The sequence below is a fragment of the Barbus barbus genome (genome assembly GCF_936440315.1).
Source record: "Barbus barbus genome assembly, chromosome: 9".
In the NCBI taxonomy this organism is placed as follows: Eukaryota; Metazoa; Chordata; class Actinopteri; order Cypriniformes; family Cyprinidae; genus Barbus; species Barbus barbus.
The window spans coordinates 25,221,572-25,240,443 of NC_136737.1; the positions used below are offsets into that span (position 1 = coordinate 25,221,572).

An 18,872-nucleotide genomic window follows, 5' to 3' on the forward strand; every position below is an offset into this window, starting at 1 on the left:
AAAGCATCCGCTGTTAATCTGATCCGGTCAGAAGTGAGAGATTGTTCAGAAGCGCGTTGGAAAGCGCTGCTGTTGTTGTTATGGGAATACAAGCGTTACGCGTTGCGTACCGGTCCGGATCAGCACTACTAATACAAGTTGAACAACTAATATAAACAGGAACGGCGAAGTTTACAGATTTGTGAACGTTTTATGCAGCAATTTACCACGCAGCTGTTTGAACGTGCCGTTAAATTAGCATAACGCGCAATATTTACCGTCCTTATTTTGTGTAGAAGAAGCGCTGTTATCCCGAGACCGAATTGACTTGTAAATTTAGATTGCTAGTTAATCTGATTAATCTACCAGTGAACCAACCCAACCCTGGCTAGTGATTTAGGATTCAAATCTCTTTAGACTCAAACTGAAGATTCTTCATTGGTTGTATGGTTGTTTGATGTAGAAGTTGTTTATGCATATCAAGGTATTGGTTTCTAGTTTCGTTAAGGGTTTAATACAAAACCTAAAGTTAAAGCGTCCTCATCAACCGTTTTTGGCTCAGTTGAAGCCTGTGTGGGGTTTGGATGAGTGTTTGTGGTCTGGGTGATCACTCCTTCTGGACAACTGATTTGATTTCGGATGCTCTAATTGATTAGGTTGACCAGGAGCCGAACCCCCACAATTAGTGCAAATAGTAATTTGCTTGGGTCAGTGACTGAATGACTGAGCATCTTTGTAATTGAACCGATCCAGGAGAGTGTATTGGCTGTTTGTTGTCGAGAACATGCAGCAGTTCTCCAACTTAGACTTGGAAATCATTTTCAAAGAGAATCAAACTTTTTTTTTTTCTTCTTCACTCCATCTCTCTAATCAAACAGATTTTATGTACAGAGCCATGTTTTTATCCTTCTGTCATTCACTCCCCGCACCTACAACTACTCACTTGTGTCTATCTATCTATCTATCTATCTATCTATCTATCTATCTATCTATCTATCTATCTATCTATCTATCTATCTATCTATCATCTCCCTTGTCAAAAAAATCCTATTGGAATTTCAGTTTATCCTTTAGGATCTTACTGGATCCTTAGAATCCTATTGGACATTCTGATTGATTTTCATGGCATTTTACTATGTCCTGTAATGGGATTTGAATTTTTCCTATAGGATCTTTTATTGATTTGTATCATAATTGGACATTGTGATTTTTAAATGGAAATTCACTTTGTCCTGTAAGATCTTACAGTGCCTTGCGAAAGTATTCATACCCCTTCATTTTTTTCACGTTTTATGTTGCGGCCTTATGTTAAACTGCTTTAAATTACTTTTTTCCCACATCAATCTACATTCCATACACTATAATGGTAAAGTAAAAAAGAAAGAAAAAAAAAGGTTTTTAACATCTTTGCAAATTTATTAAAATTAAAAAACTTAAATGATTCCATTGCATAAGTACTCATATTTGCTATTATTGTTGTTGGTACAGTAAAGTGTTATTTTTTAACTTCTGGTCTCCTGGTATAAGCTTTATATCTTCCTCCCCAATTCTTTCCCCGAGTCTAGAAGTGGTCTAGGGGATATTTGCGTTGGAGGATGCAAGTGCTACATACTGTATGTGTGTGTGTGTGTGTGTGTGTGTCATCAATCAATTATCAGTGCCTTAGAAATGTTTTGGCACTAATGCTGTGCTGCACAAATCACCTCCCATGTTGTTTACAATATTAATGCAGGTTTTGCAACATACAATGTACAATGTCTACATCAGGGTGAATTTAAGCAAACTGCAAGTACTATTTGTTAGTAAAACAAATACAGTGGAAAAGTGCACCTTTAGAAAAAAATCCTATTATGTCTTGTCCTATAGGACTATTCCTATCGAAATCCTATAGGAATGGTTCCAAAATATGATAGAAATTCCAATTAGAATCCTGTACAATTTTCCTATTGGAATCCTTTAGGATTTTTTGACAAGGTCTATCTATCTATCTATCTATCTATCTATCTATCTATCTATCTATCTATCTATCTATCTATCTATCTATCTATCTATCTATCTATCTATCTATCTATCTATCTATCTATCTATCTATCTATCTATCTATCTATCTATCTATCTATCCAATCGTTCTATCATTCTGTCTATCTACACTTTTTAAAATATTTCTATGGTATCAAATGTATGTTTCTACCAATTATCAAATCAGAATTGAGTTTTTTAAAGATAGATAGATAGATAGATAGATAGATTCAAATAAACAGTTATTAAGGCATTTGTGGAATAATAGAGTTGATCAGTGATTTAAAGTGCTCTCCATCACCTAAAAATGAAATAAAAACTTGCCTGCACCAGCTGTACTTGTAATATAGAATAAAAACCTCATTGTGCTCATGGCATTTTCTCTGCTAAACTGTTTGGCATGTGAGCAGCTAATTCTTCTCCGAATCACTGAATAGAGATCTTTGTTACTGTTCTTTTGCCTCTCTGTGCAAACTAGCTTTGAAGTTAACTTTGGATATTAATAGGGTGTACAGGGACGTGTTCGTAGCTGGTTCCTATGGCCTGTTGAAGACCGTGAGATGTCCTTCAAAATAAGTTGGAAAAAAAAAAACTTCATTTCCTATTAAATGTCTTTTTACGAAATAAGACGCACCGACATAATTGTTGGCATTAAAGTTGACAAATCTGCACCAAAGCACATTAGTTTTGGTTCTTTGATTAAGCCCCTTGTCAACTCAAAATTAAGTTTATAAGAAAACAAATTGCCTCTCTGGTTGAGGAAATGAGGAGGTCAAAAAAAAAGTGATGAATGACTTAAGAGGGGGGGGGGGGGGGGGGGGGGTGAAGTGTAAACATCCTTCCAAAACAAAGCCGAAACCAAGAGGGGCTTTGCTTGGAAAATCTTCAGACCTCCTCGTTGAAGCACCTAACGCACAATGGCATTCAGCATCGCAGACAGGCGATTAACTGTGGTTTAATCTGCACCAGGCCCTTTTCTCCTCAACATTCTGATCTACGACACTATTTTTAGCCCCACAAAACAACCCCGCTTCCCCAACCCCCTAAAAACACTGCAGGCATCTGTGAGGAATCCAGCATTTAAGATAAGAGCGCAAGCTCACTTGGTGCTGCGTGAGGATGCTAAGTTTGTCAGCATGACACGCATGTGATTCATGCTCATTCTCTCTTGTCTCTACCGTTTGTTTGTTTCGGGTGACTTTGCGGCGCGTGGTGCGTCACGAGGCGGCAGAGCTGATCGTATGGATTCTGCGTTTAGAAAAAAGATCTGAGAAGATATTGACCGCTTGCAAGTACATTGCCCCTCGGCTTGCAACGTGACTGTCAAAACTCTCATAACTAGGGCTTTTAGTTGAGATTAAGGCACAAGATTCTCTTAATAAAATTATAAACCCATGTGACTTTCTTTTTTTCTGTGGAACCTGAAAGCAGAGATTCTGCAGCTCTTTCCTATACAACACAGCGACCACATGTCTTCAAACTCCCAAAATGATTGATCATTTCCCCAAAATCATGAAGGAAACAGTTTCCATTTACAGATCTTTGAAGCTTTTGTTATTTTAGCGAGGCTAGCTCAGTTTTTTTTTTATGGCCAATTTTGAACAGTTCAACCAAATATGTTTCTGTCACGATTCCTCCAGGCAGGCAGAACAAGACACGGGTAGACAGGATTATCAAAAACGACAGGTTTAATAACATGGAACTTGTAACATAGATAATAACTGACATCGACTGAACCAAATGGGGACTTTAAATAGGCTGTAAGTAAGGCAACACACAGGTGACGGGGATTAACTAATAATGACTTGATGAGGTAACTAATTAAACCAGCTGGGAACTAAAACCAAATAAGGAAACTCAGGAACAGACAGAAAAATACAAAACTAAAGTCCAGACATATAACAGTTTCCTTTACTACACTCATTTATTAAATTATTTAAATCTTTCATATTGTTTGTAAATAATTTTTCAATGACCTATTATTAGTATTTTAAGAAATGAGGGACGTTTTTAGGGACGCACGATCAATATGCATGCTAAAATCAAATCAAATCATTGTTATCATCAGCCAATATCATTATATTATTTTTATTGATTTATTTTATTTAATTTTCTTATGTTGTTTCAGGCTATATTGGCTATATATTGGTGGATATTTGGATATTTAATTGTGCATTTCCTTCTTCCTGACTAATTTTATGTTTAGATCATCTAGCACTGGCTTAATTTGTTACATTTAAAACTGATCATTTATTTTCATCGTTTTATTTACATGTTTTGCTTTTAGCATGTAATATACTTTTTGACAAATTAGTATTGCATTTTGATATAAGCCATTTATCAATTATTGGTCAAAACAAAAAGTTTCCAAGGTATGTATTTATTTATTTATAAATATTATTTAATTTTTGTATCAGCCATTTATGAATTAGTGGTCGTAACATAAAAAAAAAGTTTATAAGGGACTGATGATTGATTTTTGACAAAATAGCATTGAATTTTTGTATTGGCCATTCATGAATTATTGGTTATAACAAAAACGTAAATATTGGTGCATCCTTTGTTTAATGTTTTAATTATAGATTTTATTTATATTATGTCTATCTATCATGGACTGCCATATGGAAAAGAGCAGCATGACGATTCTTCAAAAATTCTTCTTTTGTGTTTCACAGCACAAAGGTTTAGAAAGAAGTGAGGGTGAATAAATCATGACAGAACTTGTTTTTGGGTGAACTTCCCCTTTAAGTAAAAAGAAACCAGCGTATTGACAGATTGATAGTATAATAATGGCTTAACGTCTGTCGTATGAGGTAAACAAATTAGATCCATTGAGTCTCGCGGAAAGAGACAAAACGTGCTGTCACTGTGTGTTTGTGGCTGAAACAAGTGTTCCACCAGACTCTCCTCCTATAGCACTTCGTCCAGCTACACTTGTCAGCTTACATGAGTATATTTTTCCTGTCTGGTACATTTATAGGTAATGCTATGAATTTTATTTTTGTCAGACAGCGTTTTCCAGACTGGTCCATTGGTATCTCTTTTTGCCACCACAAAGCTTTATTTGATATTTTAGATCTTGCTGTATGCACAGTATAAATGGGGGGAAGTCGTGGCCTAATGGTTAGAGAGTCGGACTCGTAATCGAAAGGTTTCCGGCCGGCAGGGATTGTAGGTGGGGGGAGTGAATGTCCAGCGCTCTCTCCACCCTCAATACCACGACTGAGGTGCCCTTGAGCAAGGCACCGAACCCCCAACTGCTCCCCGGGCGCTGCAGCATAAATGGCTGCCCACTGCTCCGGGTGTGTGTTCACGGTGTGTGTGTGTGTGTGTGTGCATTTGTTCACTACTCACTGCTGTGTGTGTGCGCACTTGGATGGGTTAAACGCAGAGCACCAATTTCACCATACTTGACAATACGTCACGACTTTAAATAGATTTTTCAAAGTTGTAAACAAAGCAACTAATTAAATAATTTGTAAATAAAAATTATGTGTATGTATACTGTATGTAAAAGTGTTTTTTTTTTTTATTATGTAATATATTTTTAGACAAAATAGTATGGCTAATGTGAGTTTTATTTATTTGTTTGTATGTTTATTTAAAGACAGTCACTACGAAATGCAATATGGATTCTTAAAAAAAAAAAACCTCCTTTGCGTTATACAGAAAAAAAATTAAATAAAAGCATAATAACAGCATTGACAAAAATGCTACTGAAGTGTTTCTTTGTAATTTTTCGTATATGTAAACATATATTTGTAGTATTTATATATATATTGTGACGAGTCGGCTGCCTCCCCCCTTATCATCATCACCACCCCGTCCCGTATTCGCCGCCCTTCACCAGGCTCCTGACGGGAGTTGGTGTGTGAGAGAGGAGGGGCGCTGAACACCTAGGGCTGAATAGAGACTCATCACCGCCGCTGTTTAAATGCCGAGCGCGCCTCTCCTCGGTAGACCGGTCTCTTCCCCGTGCATGCACGCTGGTGTCCTCGTGGGTCCAGGAAGGGCGCATCGAGTAGGAAGACTGCCGCACCCGTTACGGCTGACGGGCCAGGATGCCGGGCCGTTTAATCCCCCAGAAGCTCCGGGGGCCAAGGAGTAGGACGAAGCCGCTGGAAGAAGCCGCCGCCACTCGCTCCCGGACCCGAGAGGGGAGTGCATGCGGCCACCGGGCTCCGCCCCTTCCCTGGACCCTTCCTATCTGAACACTGCCCTCCTTCACGAACCCCGTAGCACAACAAGGACACCAGATCCCCTGTTTATTTTGGACACTTTTTCCCCTTGGACACTATTTTGATTATTATTGTTTAATAAAAACCTCTCCGAGGCCTGACGCCACACCCACTGTGTCTGTCGTTTGCTCCTCCCGCCACTATATATATATATATATATATATATATATATATATATATATATATATATATATATATATATATATATATATATATATATATATATATTTACTTTAACATTTCACATTTATTCAGGTTGTTACTTGCAGTTTCTTCGTAATTATTACAAAAATGTACTAGCAATTTCTGAGTGTTAAAGTTTTTTTTTTATTATGTAAAATAATTTTAGGCAAAAATAATGAATGTTAATTTGAAACGGATATCATATCTCACTGTTTCAGCCAGCTTCTAACGTATAGCATCAAGGTTGTTGCTTTTGTCTAGAAACTGCATCTAAACTTACAAGCGATTCTCCATTGTGCATGTTGTTTGACACTCATATCTGCTTCAGTCGAAGTTTTCTCCCATCAATGTCACAATAGCACCCCCCCTTCCTCGCCCACTGTCAATGTTGTGCTTCCAACTTTTTCAGAGCGTCTTTGATATATTTCTTTGGAAGAGAGGTGTTGCAATTTAGAGCTCTGAGAATTTTTAGATCAAGACGTGCTTCTTCTCTATCTCTCCCATTCCCATCGGTATCAAAGCCAGCTGGCAAGGTTGCAATCAAAAAGCTGATTTCTGGAAAACACGACACGTTCGACCTGCTCGTGAAAAGTGAGAGAACATTAACAGTCATGAACGACAGTAAAACTCAAATATCTCTGCGTTCTTTTATCAAAACGGCAGAGTTAGCGAGGATTGTGTAATTGATTTATACAGGCCTCCAATGAACAATTTCCAACAGAACGATCCTTTCATAGAAAGAGAATACATATATTGTTTAATGTGTGCTAGCGAGCAGAATGCACGAAATGCAGCCCACTGCTCCAAACAAGCTTCCCCTTATTTTTCTGCTTTCTGAGAGATTGAGGTCATTGTTAATTGAAACACAGACTCATGTTGGTCACCCACAAATGAACATTCACTTCATCTGTTGAGCTTAAAAAGAGCTGTTTATCAGAATGTCCATGCTGCTCTTTTCCTTATAATGACAATAGTGGCCACAGACTGTTTAGCTGCAAAACCTAATTTTATTTGCACTTCTGCATATTCAAACCCTATATCATTTGCTGTCATTGATATAAGACAGGAGGGGGGTGATGCAGATATTCACTTACATTTCAATATATTCCTCACACAAAGTTATTGTATGATTTTCAAAGTGTTGGAATATATTACACAAATTCACATGAACCACTATTTTACATTTATGGCGCTTTTTGTCATTTTTGAAGCAGTGTTGTTATTGTACACCAAAACTACCAAGAATTGTTTTGATAATGTGAATACAGCTGGAAAAAAAAGAGCGATGAAAAACTTAAAATTTTTCCTTGGAAACTAACCAAATTAAAGTTAAAATAAGATGACTAAAATAAAAATAATAATGCCTTAAATTTAAGTTTGTTTCTCACACAAGGCTATCGTATATATGTTGAAGAGTTGGATTGAGTAATAAGAATAACTATTATACTGTACCTAAATTATGAGTTGTTTGGAGCAGTAAAACTGAAACTATCAAGATTATTTGATATGAGACAAAACTACAGAATGTCACATTTTATTATTGGGTGATTCAACAAATACATGTTTTACCAAATAAAAAGAACAGCACTTTTAGAGTTTCATCCCTCTATCTGATGTGAGCATAAGTATTGGAGCAGTTGCCTCACAGGTCTTTCTAAGTGATCAGCTGTGTCCTGTTGCATTAATTCTTCAGATATTAAAAGCAGGGAATGTGTCGTATCAGTTATATCCATTACTTCTGTATTCTGAATCTTGCATTTGATGATGACACACACAAACCAGGATGAAGACGAGGGAGCTGACTTTGAGAGAAAAGCAAGCAATTTGGATGCTAAAAGAAAAGAGGAAGTCAGTTATAGCTCTAGCAAAAACAAAGGGCATGGAGAAATCAAGAGTTTGGAAACCACCAGCGACACCAGCAACCAACAACGACCTGATCGGCTGAGAAAACAACAGTAGTTGATGACAGACAAATCATAAAAGTTGTGAAAATGAATCCTAAAAGACGTGTCTGTAAAATCATCAACAACTTCCAGAAAGCTGGGGTGATGCTCTGACAATCTACTGTCCTCAGGAGACTTTGACACAGAATTACAGATGCTACACAGCAAGATGCAAACCTCTGACCAGCACCAAAAATAGAAAGGCAAAATTAGAGTTTGCAAAGAAGCACAAAGGTGAGCCAGAAGAGTTTTGGAACTGTGTTTATGGACCAATGAGACAAAGATGAACCTTAATCTAAGTGATGGGGAAAGCAAAAATGTGGAGAAAAAAAGGGAACTGCAATGATCCCAAGCATACAGCCTCATCTGTAAAGCATGGTGGAGGTGGTGTCATGGCATGGGCATGCATGGCTGCCTCTGGAACAGGCCCTCTCAACTTTACTGTCGACTTAATGTATGATGACAGTAGCAGAATGAATTTGGAAGGGTACAAAACCATCTTGCCTACCAATATTCAAGAAAATACCACCAGATTCATTGGGAAGTGCTTCATATTGCATCAGGACAATGACCCAAAACACCCTGCCAGTTCAGTCAAGGAATTTATAAGGGCAAATAAATGGAAAGTCTTAGATTGCCCAAGTCAATCTCCAGATTTAAATCCGATTGAACATGAATTTCACGAGCTGAAGAGGAGAGTAAAGGCAGAAACTCCCCAAAACAAGCAACAATTGGGATTGGCTGCATTAAAGGCTGGGAAAAGTATTTCAAAGGATGAGACCAAGAGTCTGGTGATGTCTATGGGTCACAGACTCACTGCTGTGATTGTACGCAAGCGATCTGCAACTAAATAATAGCTTTTAATCTTTTATATCTGCCTTATGTTCAACTGTCCCAATACTTATGCTCACATCAATGAGTGGGATGAACTCTAAAAGTGCTGTTCTTTTTATTTGGTAAAACATGTATGTGTTGAATCACCCAATAATAAAATATGACATTCTGTAGTTTTGTCTCATATTCATCTTTTAATCATATTTGCAAATGTCTTGACTCCACAGCCAACAGAGCAATTTTGTCTTTAGTGTTACAATACTTATGGAGGGGACTGATATATATATATATATATATATATATATATATATATATATATATATATATATATATATATATATATACATATATATATATCAAGTCAAGTCTGCTTTATTGTCAATTCTTCCACATGTACGGCACATACATACAGAGAATTGAAATTACGTTACTCTCAGACCCTTGGTGCATACAGTTAACATTTAAGACACTGACAGTAGACGTTCAAATACAGATAAATACAGTTTAAACATATGTACATTCAACTATACAGATATACAAGTGAGGACATTGTAGAAAAAAAATAAAGAGAGATATAAAGTGGCATAAGGCACATGGCAGATAGAGTGCAAACCAGTTAAATAAAACAAAACTGTGCAGATATAAGTGTAGTGCAAGATATATATATATATATATATATATATATATATATATATATATATATATATAGACATATATATATATATATATATACATATATACATACATATATATATAAGCATAACCAATTACTAGAATTTAAGCTAAAATTTAAAATATATCAGCTAATCCCAAAAAAACTAAACAATTAGGTGTTTAGGTGTTAGGTGTTTTACAGACATGGTCACTATTAATGGAAAATAGCAGCCTGAACTTTCTACTAAATGTCTGATTTTCTGTTTTACAGAGAGAAAGTCATTTCTGAATTATATTATCTACATATTATTTTAAATAATATTCAAATTCTAGCCAATACTGATAAGCTGATCATTTATTTCCTAATAATGATAACAGATGAATGAAAATATTCTTAACTATTTTGACAAAAAAACAACAACAAACAAAAGAAACACTGAAAGCTAAAAGCAGTCATTTTAAAGGCTAGAAGTGATAATTATATGTGTTATTAATGTTATCATAATTATTATTACTTATATTTCACTGTAATATACTGTTATTACAAAATATGTCAGCTGGGATACTGTTGTACATGTAGTATTATTTTAATGTGCTTATTTTATAGTGAATTGTGACACAATTAAATGCCTTAATAAAGGAGTATAAAATAAGTGATTTAGTCAAATTGTTAGTTTAGTGAAGCTGCCAGCAATTTAAAGGTTGGCCTGAGAGAAATATAAAACGCTCTCTGAGATCTAATAAAGCTTGAGTAATTAATTCCAAACCAGGAGGATTTTCTGACGTGTGTATCAAACACCTGTTTTCCCTAAACAGAATGGCTGCCACCTTCCATTTTAATCGGCCACGGGAAAATTGCCATAGTGTGCTTGAATGATGCACAGCCGCAAATGATGTTCTTTCCGGAAAGACACATGTGTACCTGAGAGCTGTGGGCACCTTCACATCAAGAAGAACGCTGTAGTACAATGCTATTTTCTGAAGTAGTACTTAAAAAAATGAGAAGGGGAGGGACCGCTGGACTTTCTGCCACGCTTTGGGAGTCTTGATAGTAGGAAAAAAGACTGTTAATTTGAAAGCACTCTGTATCCTCAGAGGGACTGCTAAGCGCATAGGGAAGAGCTGAAATCCTCCATTAGACTGAAAGGTTACAGGTTAATAACTGACAGTGGAAATAGGATATGAACGCTTTGAGCTACGTGAAAATTGCATCTTGCAAACATGAGAATATAGGGGGAAGGGAAGAGTGAGGTCTTGTCTGTAAAAGCAGGATGTTAAAGTGGACGTCAGCTCAAAATTGACCTTATTTATTAATGCGTTTCTTCCCTTTTTGTGTCTGATTCCAAATGTTTTTGCAGCATTTCATCAACATTGTTCTGCCTCTGAAACAACTAGGTCTAGAATGTTTTGTAGGACAATAAAATGAATATAAATATTTAGAATGTATTAGATTTAATCCACAGCCTATTCTATGAATAAATATTTTGAGAATTTTATGAGGCGAAAGCCGTGATTTTAGATGAAACGCAGTTGGTGACAGAGGGAAAATGGTTATAAATATAATATTCCCCTAAAGTCATGATTCATTCATAGTTGAATCATAGCTGTAGTGTTCATTTTTCATGTTCACAAATCATTTTTGCTAATCTGTGACCCAACAGCAGTCACTAATATGTTATAAAAATATATTAACATAATATTACTGATATTAAAATTAATCAATATTTTATTAATGTATTATTAGTTTATATTTTCATATTAATACTGACTATAATAAAAAATATATATATATATATTATAATTTATTATAAATATTTATACAGTTTTATTGCAATATTAATATAATTATACTATATATTATATAGGTTATAATATATTTATATATATGCATATATATATATAATATATATATATGCTTATATATATATATATATATATATATATATATATGTATATAAGACAAACACATTAATATAAACAATAAAAACAATAATAATAAACTATTATTAATGACATCTATCTATCTATCTATCTATCTATCTATCTATCTATCTATCTATCTATCTATCTATCTATCTATCTATCTATCTATCTATCTATCTATCTATCTATCTATCTATCCTAACAATGAAAATATTGCTGTCATATGATAGACATAATTGACAATTGTGCATATGATTTTTCACATTGCTTTAAAGGAAAATGATAACCACAAACAAGTTTGGAATTACAAGGTGATTAAAATGACAACATTTAAATTTTTGGGCAATCTACTCAAACTTGAATGCCAGGTTGAATTAAACAGAGCAACTGGAGCGAGACGCCACATTCAAGCAGCCATGGAAGAAGCGCTTCCAAATAATCAAGGTGTACAAAAGCATGCTCCAATAATTCACATGTAATGCACAACTTTTAAGCAAGACCTAGGTCAAATAGTACATCTCTTCGAAAGAAAGAAAGAAAACTTCAAGTCTACCTTTTATTTTAAATGAGTCCCTCCCCCCATGAATTATTCGGCTTCTCCGGCTCATGCTTGGGCGCACAATTATATCAAGCAATGCCTTGGCTCTTGAACAATAGATCGCGAAAGCACTCAAGTACTTTATTATTTAAAACCTATCATCTGCTTGTTTCCGAGACTGGAGCCCTGCTGCACCTCCTGAGCTTGGATGAGGTGGATTTGTTTGTGTAATCCAAAAGCAAGAGTCCCATCTGTAGTCGTCAGGGAATCTAGATGTTTGTGTCCTATGAATGCAACAAATTCTGGGACATTGTCACTTACAGTATCTCATGTCCTGATATGGGAACCTTAGGTGATTTCGATAAATGTCAAACATTTTGGGTTATGAGCTGGAAGGGTTGGCATTGGGAATGAGGTAATACTGGTACTTAATTATGCTGGAGGAATATGTAAATATGTGAAAAGATCTGTAAATGCGGGGCAGAAGGGACTGGAAAGCTTCTTGCACATGAAATACAAAAAAAAATTTACAATGATGTACATACATAACAAAATACCATGTTCAAAACATGGAATTTTATTGGTACCATGTCAAAAAAATACCATAGTAATATGGCATTCTTTGAAGATAGATTCCTATTCAAATACCACAGTATTTACATGGCTATTCAAGGTACTTTAAAGAATATCATGGTATTAGCATAATATATACCATGGATGAATGTGATAAGTAGGACATTTTTTTGGAAATTTACCATGGTAGTACAGTAGTATTTTTGTAAATACCATGGTACTCTACATGGTACCATGCTGTTGTACTACTAGAGATTTTTTTTCTAAAAGATGGTACTCTGAGGTATTAACATATTACATGTCCTAAGAATATGGTATTACCATGCAAACCTGTCCAAAAAAATAAACATGGTAATACCTTGGTATCTTTTGTATGTGTTTACTGCCTTGGAGCGCTTAATACCATTTCCCATTTATACAAATGAACCAATTTCTTAATTAGCAGTTCTTGCTATGAACATGATTGATACCTATAATCAAGAAATTTGTGTGTTTTTCTAAACAATCAGACTTTCGTCTACCAGATAAAAAAAGCAGACTAAAAACCTCATAGATTTGCATTGAAAAAGGGACTCGAGCCATGTCTGGGTGCTAGTATATCATACTTTTGAGTAAGTCCAGTAAGTAATGCACTGTGGCAGTTTTGCACAGAAAATGCAACAATTTTCTTAATTTGTGTAACAGTGCAACTCTTTTTTTTTCATCTTTGTGTTTTCCCCGACAACAACCGACTTATGTCTCTCCAGAAAACGAGAAAAATACACCCTTGTTTGTGAGACAGTTTCCCCTAAGTCAAATAAATAACAATGGCGAAGGAGCTGCCATAATGGAAGCTCACATGTCATGAGGAATGCTCATAAGGAGGCGCGCGGGGGGGTGTTATGCTGTGTGGGCGCATGCATGCACGTCTTTATCCTCAAACACGTCAGAATGAGTCCTACGATGACAGAGCAGCCACTGTGCCGGACCCGCCATTGCTTCCCGCTCACAAGTGGCTGCTTTGTGCCTCCGTCAACCTCGGTGCAGAGACGGCAGGACATGATGAGTGAGGACCCATTCAGCGAGAGATGTCCGCTCTCTGTCCGATGTGACCGGTCCAAGACGGGTGAGGAGGAGGAGCGAGGAGAGACAGCACTGGGGAGTCTTGCCAAGTCAGCAGGCAGCATCCATTCCCATCCTGAATTTAATATCCTAATGCGCTCTTGGAATCGCAGATCTAATAAGGAAAGAGATGGGGAGGGAGGCAGGGAAAGAGGGTGGTCCTTTTCAATAATGAAAACTGGGCAGGAATCTCTCAAGCAGCGAGAGAAACAGAGCAAGAGAGAGGCCATAAATTAAAGAGTCAGGAAGTGACAAAAGCTCTTGGAAATGCCAATATCTGGACTTATTTGTAGTGCAAAGATGCGGCAGTTGCAATCCCAAGCAGTAAAAGGGCTTTGCTGGGTGGAAAACTCAAGACTGAAGCATTTCTGACTGTGAACCTCAATCCAGCCGGTGTAAAAGAAACAGCCGACTGATCAACTTTATCTCCCTCTCCATCATGCTTTTCTTTGTCCCATCTTTTCGTAGAGTTCAGGGATTTGATTGTTGCGCCACAGCAAAAATCTGTCCATTTAAAAATAAATTGTTGACAGTGCTGTAGTCAAGACCCGCATATTTGAGCCTAAATTAAGGCCAAAGCCAAAACCGAGACCAGAAATGGGTTGAGTCTGAGTCGAGACTAAGACTAGAAGAGGGTTGATTCCTAGTTAAGCCCAAGAACAGAAACGGGTTGAGTCTGAGTCAAGACTGAAACCAGAGGAGGGTCGATTCCTAGTCAAGATCAAGACCAGAAACGGGTCGAGTCTGAGTTAAGACTGAAACCAGAGGAGGGTCGATTCCTAGTCAAGATCAAGACCAGAAACGGGTCGAGTCTGAGTTAAGACTGAAACCAGAGGAGGGTCGATTCCTAGTCAAGATCAAGACCAGAAACGGGTCGAGTCTGAGTTGAGTCTGAGTTAAGACTGAAACCAGAGGAGGGTCGATTCCTAGTCAAGATCAAGACCAGAAATGGGTCGAGTCTGAGTTAAGACTGAAACCAGAGGAGGGTCGATTCCTAGTCAAGATCAAGACCAGAAACGGGTCGAGTCTGAGTTAAGACTGAAACCAGAGGAGGGTCGATTCCTAGTCAAGATCAAGACCAGAAACGGGTCGAGTCTGAGTTAAGACAGAGCTGAAGGTGGGCCGATTTAGAGTCAAGACGGAAACCAAAAAAAGTTTGATTTCGAGTCTGAATCCAGGCAGAGACCTGAAGAGGGTTGAGTCTGAGTCACGGTCAAGTCCAAATGCTCCTAAATCTATAGCGCTCGAGTCTGGTCTCAAGTACTACAACACTGATTTGTAGGCCATCAAAAAACAGATGAAAAATACTGATGAATCATCTTGTATTCAAATTTTAGTTTCATCAAATGCTCTTTAGAATTTGAATGCCCTTCCTGTCACATACAGCACTATAATTAGCAACTCTCAATCAGGGATGACTGATAAAATGAGCTTTCTTCTGTGGAACACGAGAAGATATTTCAAAAAATGTGTCTGCATGTTTTTAATCTATACAATAAAAGTCCAGTTTTGTTTTGAATTCCATTGACTTTCATTGCTTGGACTAAGACTTTTACGCTCCACATAATAAAGTTATACAGGTCTGGAACAACATGAGGGTGAGTAAATGATGTATAAAGATCGTAAACATAGTCAATTTTCGATTTCATCTTGACTTTAAGTGAGCATAACTAAGAACTATTATGTCTCATGAGCAATAAAATCTTCCTGCGCCTTATTGCTTTCTTTACATTCTCTATCTCTCTCTTGATCACCTCCTTGTTTTCTCTTGAATATACGTCTGCACTGGTAATTACTGCACAGATCTCTTTGTTATGTAGCGCAGAAGATGTGGTGTCAGTATGAATTAGGGATGAGACAGCCCTGCAGCTGACATCTCAACTCGTTTTGAAGATATAATCATCCACCCTCGTACTTCAGCACTTCTTTCCATCCCCACCTACTCGTTATGCTAAAATACAAGCTAATCGCTATTATTAGCCCCCTAGGTTTCTGCAAAATAAATCGATTAGTCTGACCTAGTTTAATTGGAGGTTTATAAACAGGGCGAGGCTTAGTAGAGGTTTAGCGACTCCCATGCTGCTGGGATGATGGGACTGTTGTGGCGCTCCGGCTTAGTTTTAGCAGCAGGCATCTCGTCATTCCAGGATCAAGGCCATACCCTGCACAGTCCTCAGAAATAGTCTAATTCCTCTTTCCCGGAATAGGCAAATAAATCTCACTACAGGACAGAATGGGACAGTTATATCCCCAATTTTTCCATAATTTCTGGCTTTGTGATCTTTTCAGGATTTTCGGAAAAAAAATAAGTTTTTACAACATTCTCGTATGGTACTTCAATTAGTTAACACCTTACCTTTAAGGAAATTTATGGTAAACACGATTTTTTGATGCCACAAGGTTTATAGAAATGTTGCATTTTCTTTCAAATACATTTTTGTTTTTGCATTGACAATTTTTATTAATACATTAACTCTTAAGGATAAAAAAAACATTGAAAAACATTTTTTTTTAAAGTCCTGAAAAGATATGCTATGCTATGCTATGCTAACGGGGTATCCTTCACTCTTATGGTACATTTATTCAATTACTAAACACTTTACTTTCAAAAAAATATGTGGCAAAAACATTTTGGCAATGCACAGTAGCGGACATCACAAGGTTTATTACAACGTTTATGCAATGTTATTAAAAGTTTCTTTTTTTAAAAGAAAAATGTGTATTATGGCTCAAAAAATAAAACATTGTTGCGATATTTTCAGGACTTTAGAAAAACATTTTTACTAGTAAAAATAGCCTTCAATTAGTAAAAAAAACAAAAAAATCAAACAGCATTGTGTAGTAGCAGGTTGGACGTCAAAAGGTTTATGCAACATCATTACAACGTTTCTGCAGCGTTATGACTTTCAAGGCTGAGGATTAAAACAAACTGATCTTTTCAGGATTTTTGAAAAACGTAAAGCATAGCTGTGCTAATGGAATATATTTATCGCAAAATTGCGATCTTTTCAGTATTTTCGAAAAACGTTCAAAAAATCCCTTTCTCTCACAGTTATCGTATTCAATTAGTTAACACTTTATTTTTTAAGGAAATTTATGGCAAAAATGTCTAAAAATGTTTACTACAAAATTTCTAAAAACATTGCAATGAGATTACAATGTTTCTGCAATAATGATATAAAAAGCGTAAGAATGTAGGATAGAAACATCATTACTTTTCAGAACTTAAAAAATAAACATAGTTTTGCCAGTCAGGCGACGTGACTGTATGTGTTTTTACGCAGCATTGATTATTGTGAGTGGTGGCGGTGAGCAGGGTAACTCCGGGTAAAGGAGCTGGCACACTTGCATTTGAGCATGCACTTTTATTTTTACACAGCGTTTGTGTTCCTCTGCGGCATGCGGCATTTCTTTACCTCGGCACTGAGCTGCTTATCATTCTAGAGCAGGGGTTCTCAAAGTCTACATTCAAAGGTCCAAATCTGAATTTTCATCAGTGTCAAAGGTCCGGAACAATTGTTTATTACAAAACGTGTTTTTAATAAACATACATAACATATAACAAATAAACACTAATTAAAAAAAAAAAAAAGGTTCCCTTTGCATTCAAAATACTTTAATAACAAGTGCAAAAGTGGCAAAACAATTAATTTAAGTGTCAGCAGTAGAAGTCGACCTATAATGTTTTTTCTCTGGCCAATGCCGATATTTAGAAATCAGGGCAGCCTATGGCCGATATATGATGCTGATTTTTTGGGCCGATTTTCTCTTTTTTTCCCTTTATATCAAAAGAGAGTTTGCGTAAATGGTTATTGCAGGGCACAAGATAGTAATAGTAGTAGTAGTAGCCTAATTCATAGTAATAATACATGGCTCAAAACTTAAGCACCTTCTCAAAACAGTTCTGAAGCATGCTTTTTTGTTTATGTTTGCTGACAGACACCAGTGTTTCCCGCAGACTAGCAAATGCAAGTTGATTCTCTGCCAGCAGGAGGCGCTGTTGGAGCGTGATATATAGCTGTTTCCCCGGTAACGACTGTAATCAAATAAGCGCTACTTTATCAGCCATTACAGGAAAGACCAAATGAAAATTGACATCATAGCTTTTCTGAAGAAAACGGACGGTTCTTTTAAAAGATACATTCATATAAAAACACCCGCGCAGCATTTTATTTTTCAAACGCGCAGTGCTCAGTTTATTCAACGAAGTATAAGCCTTTTGGAAAATCTATTTGTAGCGGTCAGTTTTGATATTGTGACAAGCTGCCACAAATAAATGTATACACTGGGCACTGCTATAAGACAAATTGCCATAATATAAGTGATAGCAAAACAAAACAAAAAAATTTAAATATTAGCGGTGAAATGTCGCCCGATTACGTCAAACGTCATAGGCTCACTGGATGTCATGATGACAACAAATGTCATGAAGGAAAAGTTTCAATATCTCGCCTGCAATTTCGGACCTTCTCCAAAAAACATAAAAAAATAAGAATAAATAAACAAATGATTTACAAGTTTAACGTGCGTTTATCAAAGTAGGAAATATAATTAGTGTTCTTGAAATATGAAATAGAAGCGGGTCCGGATTGAATTCCCTCCGGGTCCGGACTTTGAGAAGCACTGTTCTAGAGGCTGGTTACCTCTCGCTGGCTTTGATCAAACCCTGTTTCTAGACACCCCTCTGCTCCGCCTTTACTCGGCTTGCCATGAAAGACCCTGACGCCCATTACCTCTGCATCTCTTCCACAAATCCTCTCCGCTCTTTCCTGATGGCCTATGGGCGGTTTTGATGGAATGTCATAGGTTGTTATGAGTGGGTGAGAAATGCCAACTCTCGGAGGTTCCCTCAGCCCGGTCCTCCCACCCCACACTAAGTCGTTTGTT

At 36.7% G+C, this 18,872-nt stretch overlaps 1 pseudogene across 1 annotated transcript in view; it reads left to right on the top strand.

The window, feature by feature from the left end:
* LOC306875500 (poly(rC)-binding protein 4-like) overlaps positions 1-18,872 on the top strand; it is a 90,465-nt pseudogene that overhangs the window by 199 nt on the left and 71,394 nt on the right. The gene's annotated exons all lie outside the window — the stretch shown is intronic.